The sequence below is a fragment of the Seriola dumerili genome, unplaced genomic scaffold, assembly GCF_002260705.1.
Source record: "Seriola dumerili isolate Sdu_G_001 unplaced genomic scaffold, Sdu_1.0 BDQW01000531.1, whole genome shotgun sequence".
NCBI classification, from domain to species: domain Eukaryota; kingdom Metazoa; phylum Chordata; class Actinopteri; order Carangiformes; family Carangidae; genus Seriola; species Seriola dumerili.
Window position 1 is genome coordinate 11,567 of NW_019174786.1, and position 13,304 is coordinate 24,870.

Below are 13,304 nucleotides of genomic sequence, written 5' to 3' on the forward strand. Positions count from 1 at the left end.
TCTATTAATGCAGAAAAGTGTACAGAAGATACATATTAGACAACTCCAGCTGGGATTAAGTGTTCCGGACTGTGACATGGCCTCAGGAAAGGAAAGCTGAGGGTTAAGACTTTCCCACTGAACTTCTGAGAAGCTCTCTGTTTGGGTATAGTACCCCACGTTCTCTGACCTTGTTGGCTAAAAAAATAAAAGTGAGAAAACAGTAACAAAAAGAATCTAAGCAACTTGTATTTTAAAATAAGCAGGCGCAGAGGAGTTAAACAAACAAAATCCTGCGCCCTGCTCTTGCTCGGTGTAAGATTTATTGCTACTCATGTTTACATCCTCTTGGTTTTTACATTTGCAGAGCCAGGTTGAAGATGCGTGCAAATTATAAATATCTGGACTGTCAAAATCCAGCACTCAGACCTCTGCATGGCCTTCGAAGAGAGAGATTTAACATGACATTTATGTGAAAGAAAGGAACATTGAGAACAGCATGTTCAAACTTTTATTACTCCCTTTAAACCTACAAGGTTTGTCAAAACAAGCTGACGTCTGACTGCTCGGTGGGTTCTTAGTTTCATTTTGAAAAGTGGCACCAAAAGGTTTATGGTACTGGACACTTCTGTCACTGCATTTAGCATGGGGATGTCTCGGTCGAGTGAACTGTAACTTGACAGCAGACAGCAGGTTTGACTCTCAGCCAGCTTTTACCTTCCTGTTTGACAGGATTCTGATGCTTTTTTTTTTTTTTTTATGGTGCAAATATGGACGTCAGTAAAGAAGCTGAGAATAAGTCACACACTTTAGACAACAGCAAAGTAGTTAACGACACTTATCAATTTGAAAAATGGAAACAGCTGATTTTCCGCACTTGATACAATAACTATGTTGAAGATAAACAGTGGCAACGCAATGACAAAATGTCAACAATGATATACTTGTTACTGGTAATAAGGCACTTCTGACGTTACCAAGTGCCTGCACCTTACAGCAAAACATAAGCTACTATCTGTGACATGAAACAGAGCAAGAACAAACCAAACAGAACCTAAACCTAACAGACCTTTGACCCTTTGCTTGATGCAAGACAGCAAAAGGAAGTCATTCTGTTATCAGGCCCTTTGATGTGTAACACAAACTGGATCCATTTTGGTCCGGATCAAGTCAAGGTCAAGTGGCTCCTGAGAATCCACCTGTTGGTACGGAGTACATGCTACTGTTAACAGCGCTAAGACAGATTGGCAGTCAACTCACCTCCACAGTCTTACAATGTCCGATTAAGACAAGGGAAGGGGGGGGGGCAGTTCAACTGCTTGATTTACAGTTGAATCTCGTGTTTCTCTTGACTAATGTTCAAGTTTACATCAAACCAAAACAATGAGCGGATAGACAACGAAACTGAGGAAAATTACAGACAGGGGTGGTAATTATCTGTTTTGTTTTTCACTATGAGCGACCCCTTTGACATTACACACGGATACTTGACCCAATGTTAATACACAAATATCTGTAATAGCAGCTTTGAGTTAATTCTTGAGGAGAAGCACATGGGCAAGTCTCCAGTTGTTTTAATTAATTACATTTGCGTCTGAGCTTGGTTTCTGCTTAAATTAGTTGTAAATGACATTGTAAATTAGTTTGTTATGAGCACAGGTCAGAGCATCAGTGGAGACAGACTTTAGAGGGGACAGCATACCAAAGAAATCCACACCGCTCCTTGCCCCTCTTGCCCCTCTTACCAAGGCCACCACATCACGTGCCTTCTGCAAATGGAAAGTCCCTGAAATCAGAGGGGACTGCTCCTGACACCCAACGTCTAACTTTAAATCCCTCTCAAACACGTATACATCCATTTTCCTAAATTTCAGTGGAGAATCGGCTGTACATCTAACATCTCTTCGCCTATTGCTCTGACCTTAAAATGTACAATTTGTCAGTTGGCCTTACACTGGAAAACAAAGAGAGATTGAGTTAAATATTTTAGGTTTAGATTTCTTTAAGCTCACTACAAATACAATTTAAGATTTCATTTGCAGCACTGAGAAAAACAAGTGCTTTATTTAGGCAGGAAATGACATGAAAAGCGAATAAGCCATTGTGACAGTTTTAGGCTTCCATGAAGGGCATGGCATTGGCTTCTTCCTGTGTTAAGGTGACGAGTATTATCACAGCAGGATTCCACCATCATAACAGGACAAAGCTGTGACCCCTCTCAGCCTTTTATTCTGAAAGCATGTGGAGTTGAAACAGGATTTAGGGATAAAGTAGCAGTGATTTCTTCAATTAATTAATTCATCATCGTCTAGGAAATGTCAGAAAATTGTGAAAAATGGCGCCAAAGGTGGTATCTTCCAACTGCTTGTTTTATCCAACCAACAGTACAAATCCAAAAAATCTGTAATTTGCAATGATATAAATAAGACAAAAGTAGCAGATTCTCGTATTTAAGGAGCTAAAAAAACAGACTCACTTTAATGATTATCAATACATTTTCTGTCCATCGACTAACCAATTAATCAACTAACAGTTCCAGCCCTTATATGTTTGTACCTGACTGTTTTCACTTTCTGAGGACAGCCAAAGACTGAGGAAGTGAGAAAGAAAAAAAAGGAACTAATAATGTCTTTGTATTTGTATATTACTGTATGTTTTTGTGCCAACTGGCATGTTTGTGTAGCTCGTGTGTCATGAATGGCTCACCATAAGCCAACAGCCTGTGCATTACCAACTGCGGGATCAACACCTTAAAGGACAACAGGACCCCCGCCCCCCCTCTCGGGCTGGGTGAGGGCAGCCAGTTGTGCTACTGTAGGCCACTCACGGGAGGAAACGCTGTACAGCTGAGTACAGTGACCTACATCTCTTACTGAGGCGCTCTCTGCATGAGTGAATCAGCTCGCTGGCTGCCACTGTTGTCCGCGTACCAATTATCTACAACACACTGGTGTGCGAGCATTAGACATTCAAGAATGTAAAACAAGCATTTGTTTCAGTCCGACCTTTAAGTTATTTGCCGTTGATGCAGTGTTTAAGGAAAAAATAAGGATGTGTGAGGACAAATAGAAAATTTAAACAAGCGATTTAATATGGATTAAGAGATATTTCAATAAAATAGTTAAATTCACACCGAGGACAAAAAGAACAAGTTTCTTCAATGGAGATTAGTAACTTAACAATGCCCACATGTATATAGTAAATCAGGTCATCAATTGGCTCAACGCCTGTTAGTGACTTCAAATCCAGTCTCAGCTTTCTGCCGTGGCTGGCGACTGTGGGTACAGTGAGTAAACCATTAAATAAAGCTCCATTATCTCCCTCATGAGCCGGACTGGCTTCATGCCGCACTGACAGATCTCAGTAATAATAAGGAACACTCTGAACCGACCGCGTCAGTGTCAGTACTTGGGTCAGCAGCAACCACAACAGGGAGCATGATGGAAAATGCACATGGAAAACTTCACCAGAGGCTTTATAAATACACCGGAGGGGTCGGTCTGTTTGGTGACGGGCCTCATTAGGTAGGATCACGATCCTTAAGCCCCTGATTGAGATGGGCAGCAGCTGTCCACTTTTGGGGAAGCCGACTGAGCAACTGAGCAACTGAGCGGCGTCAGAGCGGTGATGCAACAGCGGCTTCTCATTTGAAGTTATTAATGATGTATAACTGAACCCATGCTCATCTTTTGACTCTTTTTGCATGAAAACATTATTCATTTATTTTTTTGTTGACATACAGCATTATCAACTTAAAAAGTTGATACAGAGAATGTGCTGGCAAACGGCCGATAGACATGTGAACCAAAACTTAAAGCTGCGAGAAACCAAAGAGTCACATGATAATTCTCTGTGGGTTCATTACCACAAGTGAAGTCTTTCACAATATACACTTATTCGATCTATTGTTACTGTAAGAATATTGATAAGTGCAGCTTTAAACCTGCAGTAACTTACAATCATCAATCATTTGATGACAACCAGAAGAAGCTATTAACACAATAATCATATAAATGATGCAGTTGTTTTCATTAACAGTCACCTATTTACAAATCAAGCAGATACAGAGCAGCATTATTATTTATACAATAATAATTTCATCCATTGTTAATATGAAAATGTTTACTGGTGCAACTTTAAATAATAGAGTGTGAAAACTTCCAGATGGTGTTTTAGTTAAAGTGTATTTAGTTCCCTATCTCATAGATGTAAGTGTTCTCAAGGGTGGTTGCAGAGTTCTGGTGAGGGAGGTCTGAACCACAAAGTTATGATTTCATTTATTTTGTTTTATTTATTTATTTTTCTGGCTCATGGGGAACCCTCCAGAACAGTCTGTTCTAGTGAGAGAAAGGAAATGGCTTTGCCTGTTGAGCTGCTAACCACAGAACCAGGACCTTATGACTCACTCCACGTTCACACTGACACTAAGTCACTATTTGCACCCAGAGCAACAAAAAACCCAAAACCAGCACCACAGTAAATAAAAATCCTGGTTTTCCTCAAACATATATGTGTGTTAGTACGATAGAGCGGGGGAAAGGCCAGCAGTGAAGAAGTTATCACAAAATGCAAATTCCTGTGCTTCCAGCAAGCACTGGAAAGATAGGCAAATGCTAAACCTCCTTTCCAAACAAATCCATTCATTACACTCTGCTTTGAGATATCCAATGTCACCTCTAATTTGGCTATATAAATTATAATATTCAGCAAATTCTCTCCAAAGTTGAGCAACCTCTGCCTTAAATCTTCCTGACAGACTTAGAGATCATGGAGGAACACAGTACGTGACAAGTGGGTTGTGAGAAAGATCTCCGCCTCCGTGTTTGCTTTACCACATCTGAGTCTGTGTAATTTAACCTATAGCAGACAGTCTGTGCATCTGTAAGTTACATAAAGTTAATGCTAAATGGGGGCCCTGTATCTGAGACAACTATCATCCAGCAGGCATATTATTTGAGAACTAGATGTTCCTTGCAGCCAGAGGGAAGGGCTTTGTTTGTTGTAACGCCAAACAAGCTAAACACACAACACCATTAAAACAGGAGAAGCCCACGTTCACATCGCCACTCAACCAACCGCCTTCACAAACACCTCATTCTCTTTTTCATTTATTTATTTATTTTTGCAGATTGTGCTGATTGTCAAAAAATGTCTATTCCTCTTTCCTTACAAACTATTGTTTACACCTACTCTGAAATAGGCTCATGTTCAACTTGATATATACTGCAGTACATGTGAGTAGAGTTACAGCAAACAAGCAACTCTCCACAGATGAAAAAAGCCCACAATGAGGAACTAGTTATTTGTTGGTGAGGACAAAAACGTCATGTTTAACTCAAATGAACTGTAAAATGAGTTTACCACCACCCCAAAAACAACTCTTCAATTCCGATCGTGCTGTTGGTTATCTGTAGCGCCAACATCAATTATGTCTTCGGGGACTGATTCATCTTTGTCTTTGTCTTCACAGATGATGGACGATCCTGAAGATAAAAATCTATTTCATATTTTAATTCCTTCTATAGACCTCAGTTTAGATGTTAGTTGGCTAATATTTCTGCAACCACAGACCAGCTGTAATCACATTAAGCAACAGCTACTAACTACTGTCAAAACAACTACTATGACAAACTACATCAAGATGTATGTTAAATAAAATCTTTATATCTATGTTTAAGTTTAACATGCAAATATAGCAGGAAACTGACACGACTCAGTTCTTGTCAAAGGTGACAACTGCTCATATACGACAAATTGCACACTTAAGTAATCAGCCTCCATCACTGCCCCCCTGCTTTATTTCAGAAACTAAACTCAGGCTTTGACCTGGTCTTTTGAAGCTCCTAAGTCACAGAGGAGCAGCCTGACCCACCAAATGTTAAACCCAACCCCCTCCAGTCTCACCCCCTAGCTGCTCACAGCATGTTAAATGGCAGCTTTGAACCCTAAACTGCTTCAATGACAACAGCCATGCCTCTAACCTCAATTACCAGGGCACGAAATTCCTTCAATATGCTGAATGTGCGTGACAATTACTCACACAAACTGAGGAACATGTGTGTGTGTCTATGAAATCACTCAGTGATGTAACATAATTTCTGAATGTGAAAACATCTCAGAGTAAGTGTTACTAGTCACAAACATAGTGAATCATATCCTTAAAACAACACTATCTATCTTTTGTTGAATAGCTGTGGCAATGCTACACAATAAACTACTGTTTAGCACTGGCTTAAATGCTAAGCTACTGTAACAGTTGCACAAGTGGAAAATAGTCATAAAGTCAGTGAACTAATTCAGTAATGTCATAACAGTAGCCACTATAAGCAACTGGTCATATCAGACCAATTTAGGTTATAGCAACGAAACCCCAGAGTGTCTTCAACTGAGCAAAGGTGCATTTTATTCAGAATCAGAAAAACCTGAATAATCCCCACAGGGAAACTGCTTTGTTACTATTGCACAGCACACAGTTGGAAAAGAGGAGGTAAATAAGTAAAAAAGTAAAAAAAGTGCTATAATAATAATAGATACACAGTAAGTGAATAGAAAAATTGGCAAAAAGTAATGTGCAAGGTAGAATCTTCAGGCCTCTTTAGCACGAGCATACAACAGGTCAAGGGTCCCATCTCCTCCGGTAGTGCAGTCCACAAACTGAGTGAAAGTTGGGAGAGAATGGTCCAGCTGAAGTCCCTAGAGGTCATGAAGAATGCATCTGGAGCCAAGCGGTAACACAGCGGGTGATGGTACACATGGGTCCCGGGTTGACACCCATGTGCCAGTGCCACCCAAGCAGCAACCAAGATAGCGCATGAGAACTCCCCATATATCATAGTTTGGATGTAGCTCGCCCTCAGATATATTTATTTCCACCAGAACCATCTGAAAGCTGTTGATGGTAGTGATCTGCAGTTTCTTCCTGAAGCCACGTCTCTGGGCAATAAAATGGACAAGCTAGCGGCCGTAGTGAGGGATTGGAGGGACTGTGGGTGTCACAGTGATCTCACAAAAACCCATGATGTCAGAAGGGAGATAACGCTCCTCTTCATCAGTCTGTGTTGTCTGGACCCAGCTTTCTTCCCTCATCACTTCATCCCTCCTCTGCATGCTCTGATTTCTGAGAGGGAAGTCTGTTGTTCTGGTCGCCATGCCAGCCTGCTTCAGTGCGATCAGCTGGTCTCTGGTGTAAACAATGCAATTGTGGAGTTGCTGAACAACAGTGGCGTTGCTGAATGATAGCATTCATAAAAGGAATCTGAATGAAAGAAGCAACTTCACAGTGAAAAGAAAAACCAGAACTCTCTCAACCAGAAGGGTGCAGCTTACTGAGGTTACTAGTAAAGATTTAAACAAGAAGAGAGTGGCAAAATAAAGAAAAGCAACTACAACAGGCTGCCTGCTGGTGGAAAAATGATTGCCTATGAATTCAATTTTTCAGTTCTGGGAGGAATAATGTGCTATTTCTTCTCTGAGAGGGAAGAGTCTTGCTTTAAAGCTTTAACGCTGAGCTGTTTCAAAGTAGATTTGTAAAGAATGTATCATTTTAAATAAAGAATAAGGACATTTAAGTGCATCATAGCAACACAAATAATACAAATCATAAAATTCACTTAGATAGCACTTAATCTATTAGGAAAACACTGCATAAACTGGGGCTACATGAACACACACACACACACACACACACACACACACACTGACTACTGTGTTCCTCGCCTGATGCCATGCCAGTGAAAAGACAGCTGACCTTTCCAGGGAGCTGGCTGGGAAACGGGTAACGCTGCGGTCATGTTTACTGACACTGTATTAAGTCACCGCTATCATTCCATCCACTACACTTCATTGTTCGCGAGGAGAGAGGCCTGACATCGTCCCCTGGCCCAGTTTACACCTTTGTGCCGCTGCCATGGAAAAGGGCAAGTGTGCTTTTGCCTTCTTAATCAATATACTGTTTATGCCCAGTTTATTTTCAGGAGCTGCTTAACACTTGTAAACAGACAGTCATGAATGCTTAACAGCTGTCTGGGATGAGGTTTATTACTTTCTCCAGCAAGGGTGGATGTGTTAGATGAACATAAATATATAGATGAGACTACAGGCGTCCATTTACAAGGCTTGCTGTTTGTGTCTTCAGTTGCAGCGCCTAATTGTGTTCTGTCAACGTTGGCCGTACAACACAGAGCTCATTCTGTATTTGTGCAAACAGCCAAAAGGGATTCCATGGGATTTTGCTTGAAATGGTACTAAAGGTGAATGTTAATATTTGCATCAGAAACACCTTGTTTGACTCATCCTTGGTAATTTAACTAACTAGGATGTGGTCTGAATTATCAGAGCTGGAAATTTCCTGGAACTTTCAGTCGCATTTTGTGGCCTTCATAAGCAGATGGGAGTTTGCTCGGTTGTCATGGCGATCAGCTGCTATCACATGAAGTAAATATTTTGATCATGTGGGAACAGATGATCATATATGCTGGGCAGGGATCATAATCCCTAGTTCTCCTAAGGTCAACTCCATGACAAGAGAGCAAACTTCATCCCCTGATGAAGGTCATGAGATACAGCTGAAAGCTCTGGAAATTTTCCAACAAGGTAACCGCCTAAAGCTCAATAACAAGCACATTTGTCTTATATGTTTGATACATACTGTATAAAAATCAAAGTGTAAAAACACCAATTTCATGTTTTAGGTTAGTAGAGAAAGAAACTGTCTCGTCCCAAAAATGTTGAATTATTCCTTTAAATCCTAGATCGTGTTTGGAGCTCAGCAAACATAGAGAACAGACTAACAACAAACTGTCAAGTGCATCAAAAGGCGAAAAGAAAACCATAAACAACTCTGCAAGCTTGTCAAAATACATTAACGAGAATGTCATTTGGAAAATATATATATAGAAACGTCCTCTCCGTTTGCACATCCACCGCTTATTACAGATGCGTTAGGTTTTGTTTGACATCATCTATCAGTCTGTGGTGACTCTCAGTTACACAGTCTATGTTAAGGAGGTTTCCATCGAAAAGGAGGAAAATTTAAGGAAGTAGCAGAAGCATAATGACATCAAACAACTAAAAGACTGAAACCTTAGCTTTCTACCATATGAACACGATGCGACTCAGATATCTCTGATAATGTCCGATTCAGTTAGGTGGGTTAAAGTAGCCTAGCTCTTAACATATGCTATCAAACACACCATCAGAAACGTTACGTTTTAAGCACACATGTAAAACAATGGCTCAAATCATACCATATATATGAACAATGAATAGGTGTTGAATGAATCCACTGGTCACATACTGTGTATACATACAGACTTACACACACTCTTGCACCTGTGTGTCATTGTATACACTGTCATGTAGGCTACTATGTGTACAACCATGTATTTACACACACTATCTGTTGTTTTCATCCTGAATGTATCTTTTCTATTTGTTTATTTTATTGTTTTGAATCAAATTTTAAAACCTGCTTCAAATTAGCTCCAGCTAAATAGCTCATATACATCATGCCTGTTGCAAAGCGTCAACAGCTTCCGTGTCATGCATGAGTCTTTATTTAACTTGGTCAACTGAGGCACTTGTCATGTACAAACGGCTGTTAAATGAACAACTGATCAATATTGACTGGTTAAAAACAGATGCAAATAGATGGAAATCCTCCTCTCATCAGAATATGTCAATAGTGCTGTTTCAGAGGGAGGAGGGAGGAGGAAGGAGGGGCTGGGGGGGGTTACCTGTGGCCTTCTGGCAATGATCAGCATAAGTCAATCACCCACCACTGTAAACACAGAAGCATTCGGGTGGGCTTCTTTATTAGCAGGGACCTGCTATCCTTTAACTTGCATGTGTACTGTGTATGTAATGATGCATTTATAGCGTCAGGGGAAAAAAAGGGCAAATCCAATCTGTGTGTGTTTCAGTCAACATCCTTGGTGACATTGAGCACCATGACAGTAAATACTCTTGCCCTCTGCGAGGATGCATCCTGCATTCCTGTCATGTCATGCATTTCTCAGCAATGTACAGAGGGGGGGCGAATAGAGGAGGAATAGAGAAAGGTGACTGCATGTCGGCATAAAAATGCATCACTTTCACATTAAAAGCCCCTGCGCAGGGCTTTCCTCGGCTTTCCCCGTGGAAGCCAACTGGGAACAAGAGGAAGGGGGGGAGGGGAGGAAGAGGAGGTGGAGGGAGGGGGGTGGGGGGGTAACACTGTACATGCGTAAATAAATTGGAAACACTTTGTGTGTGCAGACTGCGTTTACCTGTCGTGGCTACATTTGCAGCATCAGACGAGTGGTTGGGTAGATCATTCGAGTAAGTGCACTCCAAGCCCAGTACCGCATAGATGACGAGTCCACGTAGCAACACATTCACCACCTTGTGGATGTAACTCATGGTGGAAATGAGGTGGAAAATCTAGTATTTCGTATCCGTGGGACCGGGATTAGGAGTGTGGATGGAGATTTACAGCACAGGGGGGCAATCCCGGGATTAAAAAAAAATATGATACAGAAATATGTCAGGTGCAATAGCCGGACAGAGATTTTAAAAAAATATAATAAAAATAAATAAATAAAAAATTATCAGTCTTTTTTTATATAGCAGAAGTGACAGAAATGGTGGTGTCACGAGAAAAAGAGACACCTGGAAAATGCACCAACTTAAAAAAAAAAAAAAAAAAAATCCCGCAGTAGACTTGTTTGCAAACCTACCGGCTAACAGCTAAAACAGAAGCAGTCATTGCTGACAGTGAACCTCACAGGAGCGTGAAAAATGCCTACAAAATAATAGTCCATGGTGAGTCAAGGGCAAGGCAAACTACTTTGAAAGAAGACCCCTTTCATAAAAAAAAAAAACAAAAAACTAACAGCCTCTAATGGGTTCACTGGCTGCTGTTCCTGAGGGGTGACTACCGCGAGCTACGGCAAGCGAGACCCCCATATCTAATATTATACATTTAAATAGAAAAAATGTACACTAGCTAACAAAAAGAAAAACGACCGTGCGGTGAATACAGACAGGCTAAGGAGCAAAGCACATGCAGCCTGTCTGGAGGAATCCCCTGTCCAAAACAAAAACAGCCGCAAAACAATGGTAGTAGCTTTTCTACCGTGGATATCCGTGCGCTTTAAAAAATAATATCAAGAGCTCGTGTTAAATCCGTGCGTGGGCCTGTGAGTTGGAAGAAGACAGTCCCTGTACTTCCACGTACAGTATACAAACACCGGGGACAGCTTCAGCATATTGAACTCGCAGTGTCTCATAGGTCCGCCTCTTCATACGAAAGTGGCAAATCCCATTGCATCAAAAAAGAAAAAAAAAACCTACATTCACTTCTTCTTCTTCCTTCGTTTCCCTCACTAATCCCCTCTCCGACCTGTATCAGTTGCACACGACATCCGCCCACTTTCTACATGTAAAAGTTTTTAAGTCAGCTCTTCGTGGCTCGGTGTGATACTGTATTCTCCTGTCATATCAGCTGCTCGCCGGCTGATGCAGACCAGCGGGGAAAGGGAAGCCGAGCGGGGCGGAAGTCAGTATGCAAAATGGTTTGACATCAGGAGGAGAGGAGGAGAGGAGGAGGAGGGGGAGGAGGAGGAGGAGGGCGCTTAATTAACACCCGGAGGTTTTTGTTTTTGTTTTTTTTAAGTAATTCAACAGGGGTATCTCTTCCCTCCTACCCCCAGGTTTCATGCAGGGGTAGTAGGTGGCACAATTCACTGGCGCCGCTTTTTTGTGTGACGTAGCCGTGGCTGTGATGGATTCTTGAACCACTGCCAAAGCAGAGGAATCTTCCTCAGAAACTTCTCGTTTTTTCTTATGTTTTTTTTTTTTTTTCCAGTCTTGAGGATGATACCCGCTTCATTGTTCTCCACTTCCCCACTCCGGGCAATTCAAGTTTTTCCTCCAGGCTGAGCGCTCTCATTGGCTGGACTGTCCCAACATGGCAGAGCCTGATTGGCTGGTTCAGACACCACTTTTTGCTTCTTTTGAAGATGCTCAGCGCGGGAAATGGAGTGAAACTACAGAGTAATAACAATTATTTTGAATAAACCATTTGTTACGATTTATTTTGAGCCAGCAGATCATACTGCTGTCACCCATACTACTACCATTATTATTATTATTATTATTATTATTATTATTATTACTAATAATAATATTAGTAATAATAATCAAACTTGTGTGGCACTTTTCTTAGAGAGAAGAGAAAAAAAATCATTAAAAATAATATATATACAATTACTTATTAGTACTAATTATTATATAATATTTTAAACACTACTATTAAGAATAATAATAACCATCACTATACATGTCACTGGCAAAAATGGAAAGACAACACTTAATTGACTGAGATACTGGAAGATGTAAATATTTTTGATGAAAGAGGTAGCTCAAGGTCCACTTGCTAACTTTTTCAGGAAATAAAAAACTAAATAAGCTAGAAAATGGACTTATGATCAGAGACTTGTTGACCATGTTACTCTTGAATGCCAGGGTTTCCCCATAGTGTGTGGGTGGGGACTGTCAGGGCCATCCCATGCAAGTTGAGTTCAGGTTAATTTCAATATCGGGCTATTTGCTTCCATGTGTTGGAACAACATGACATTTTCATGTCAAGGCCCAAACAAATACAAATATGACCACAGACAGCAGGATGGTTAGATTTTGTTGAAAGATCGTTAGTTGCAGGTGATATTTGAAACTTGTGCCTTTGTAGACAGCAGCATTGATTCAAACGGCATATCTGTTCCATCCGTTCCAAGAGATGGACCAAGAAATAGCTCAGGCTAAATCGCTTACAGTAAGGAGTAGTATTTATCCCAGTTTCCAGTTTTATGTGGCATTCATTACATGTCTTATTGCACTCTCAGCTGTCCTGGGATCCCCATATGAAATGACCTGCCCAAGTTTCAACCTATAACTCCCTCATCTACTTTTTCACTGCATGCACCGAGGAGTGAGGGTGAGAATTGGCAGGAAGCCTACTGTACATAGCTCTGACATATTGAACCAGCTCAGTTAGTGGCTGATGTTACTGTGAAATCCCCTGAGTCATGTTTCTGATAGTTGAAACCACAGGTAGAGTATTTTGAATTTTACTCCAGGGTTTTCATCTAAATCTTTTCTTGATATCTTTGAAACATTTCCCATTTTATCACATATATTTTAAGTCTTGTTTGTTTTTGTTATACATATTTCATAAGCATATAAATGAAAAATAGGAAAATCTGTGCTTTATCTGTACTGTTACTATAATCTATCCATATACTTTTGGCACCACTTACTGGGAGGGAGCCATTACACAGAACTGTCTC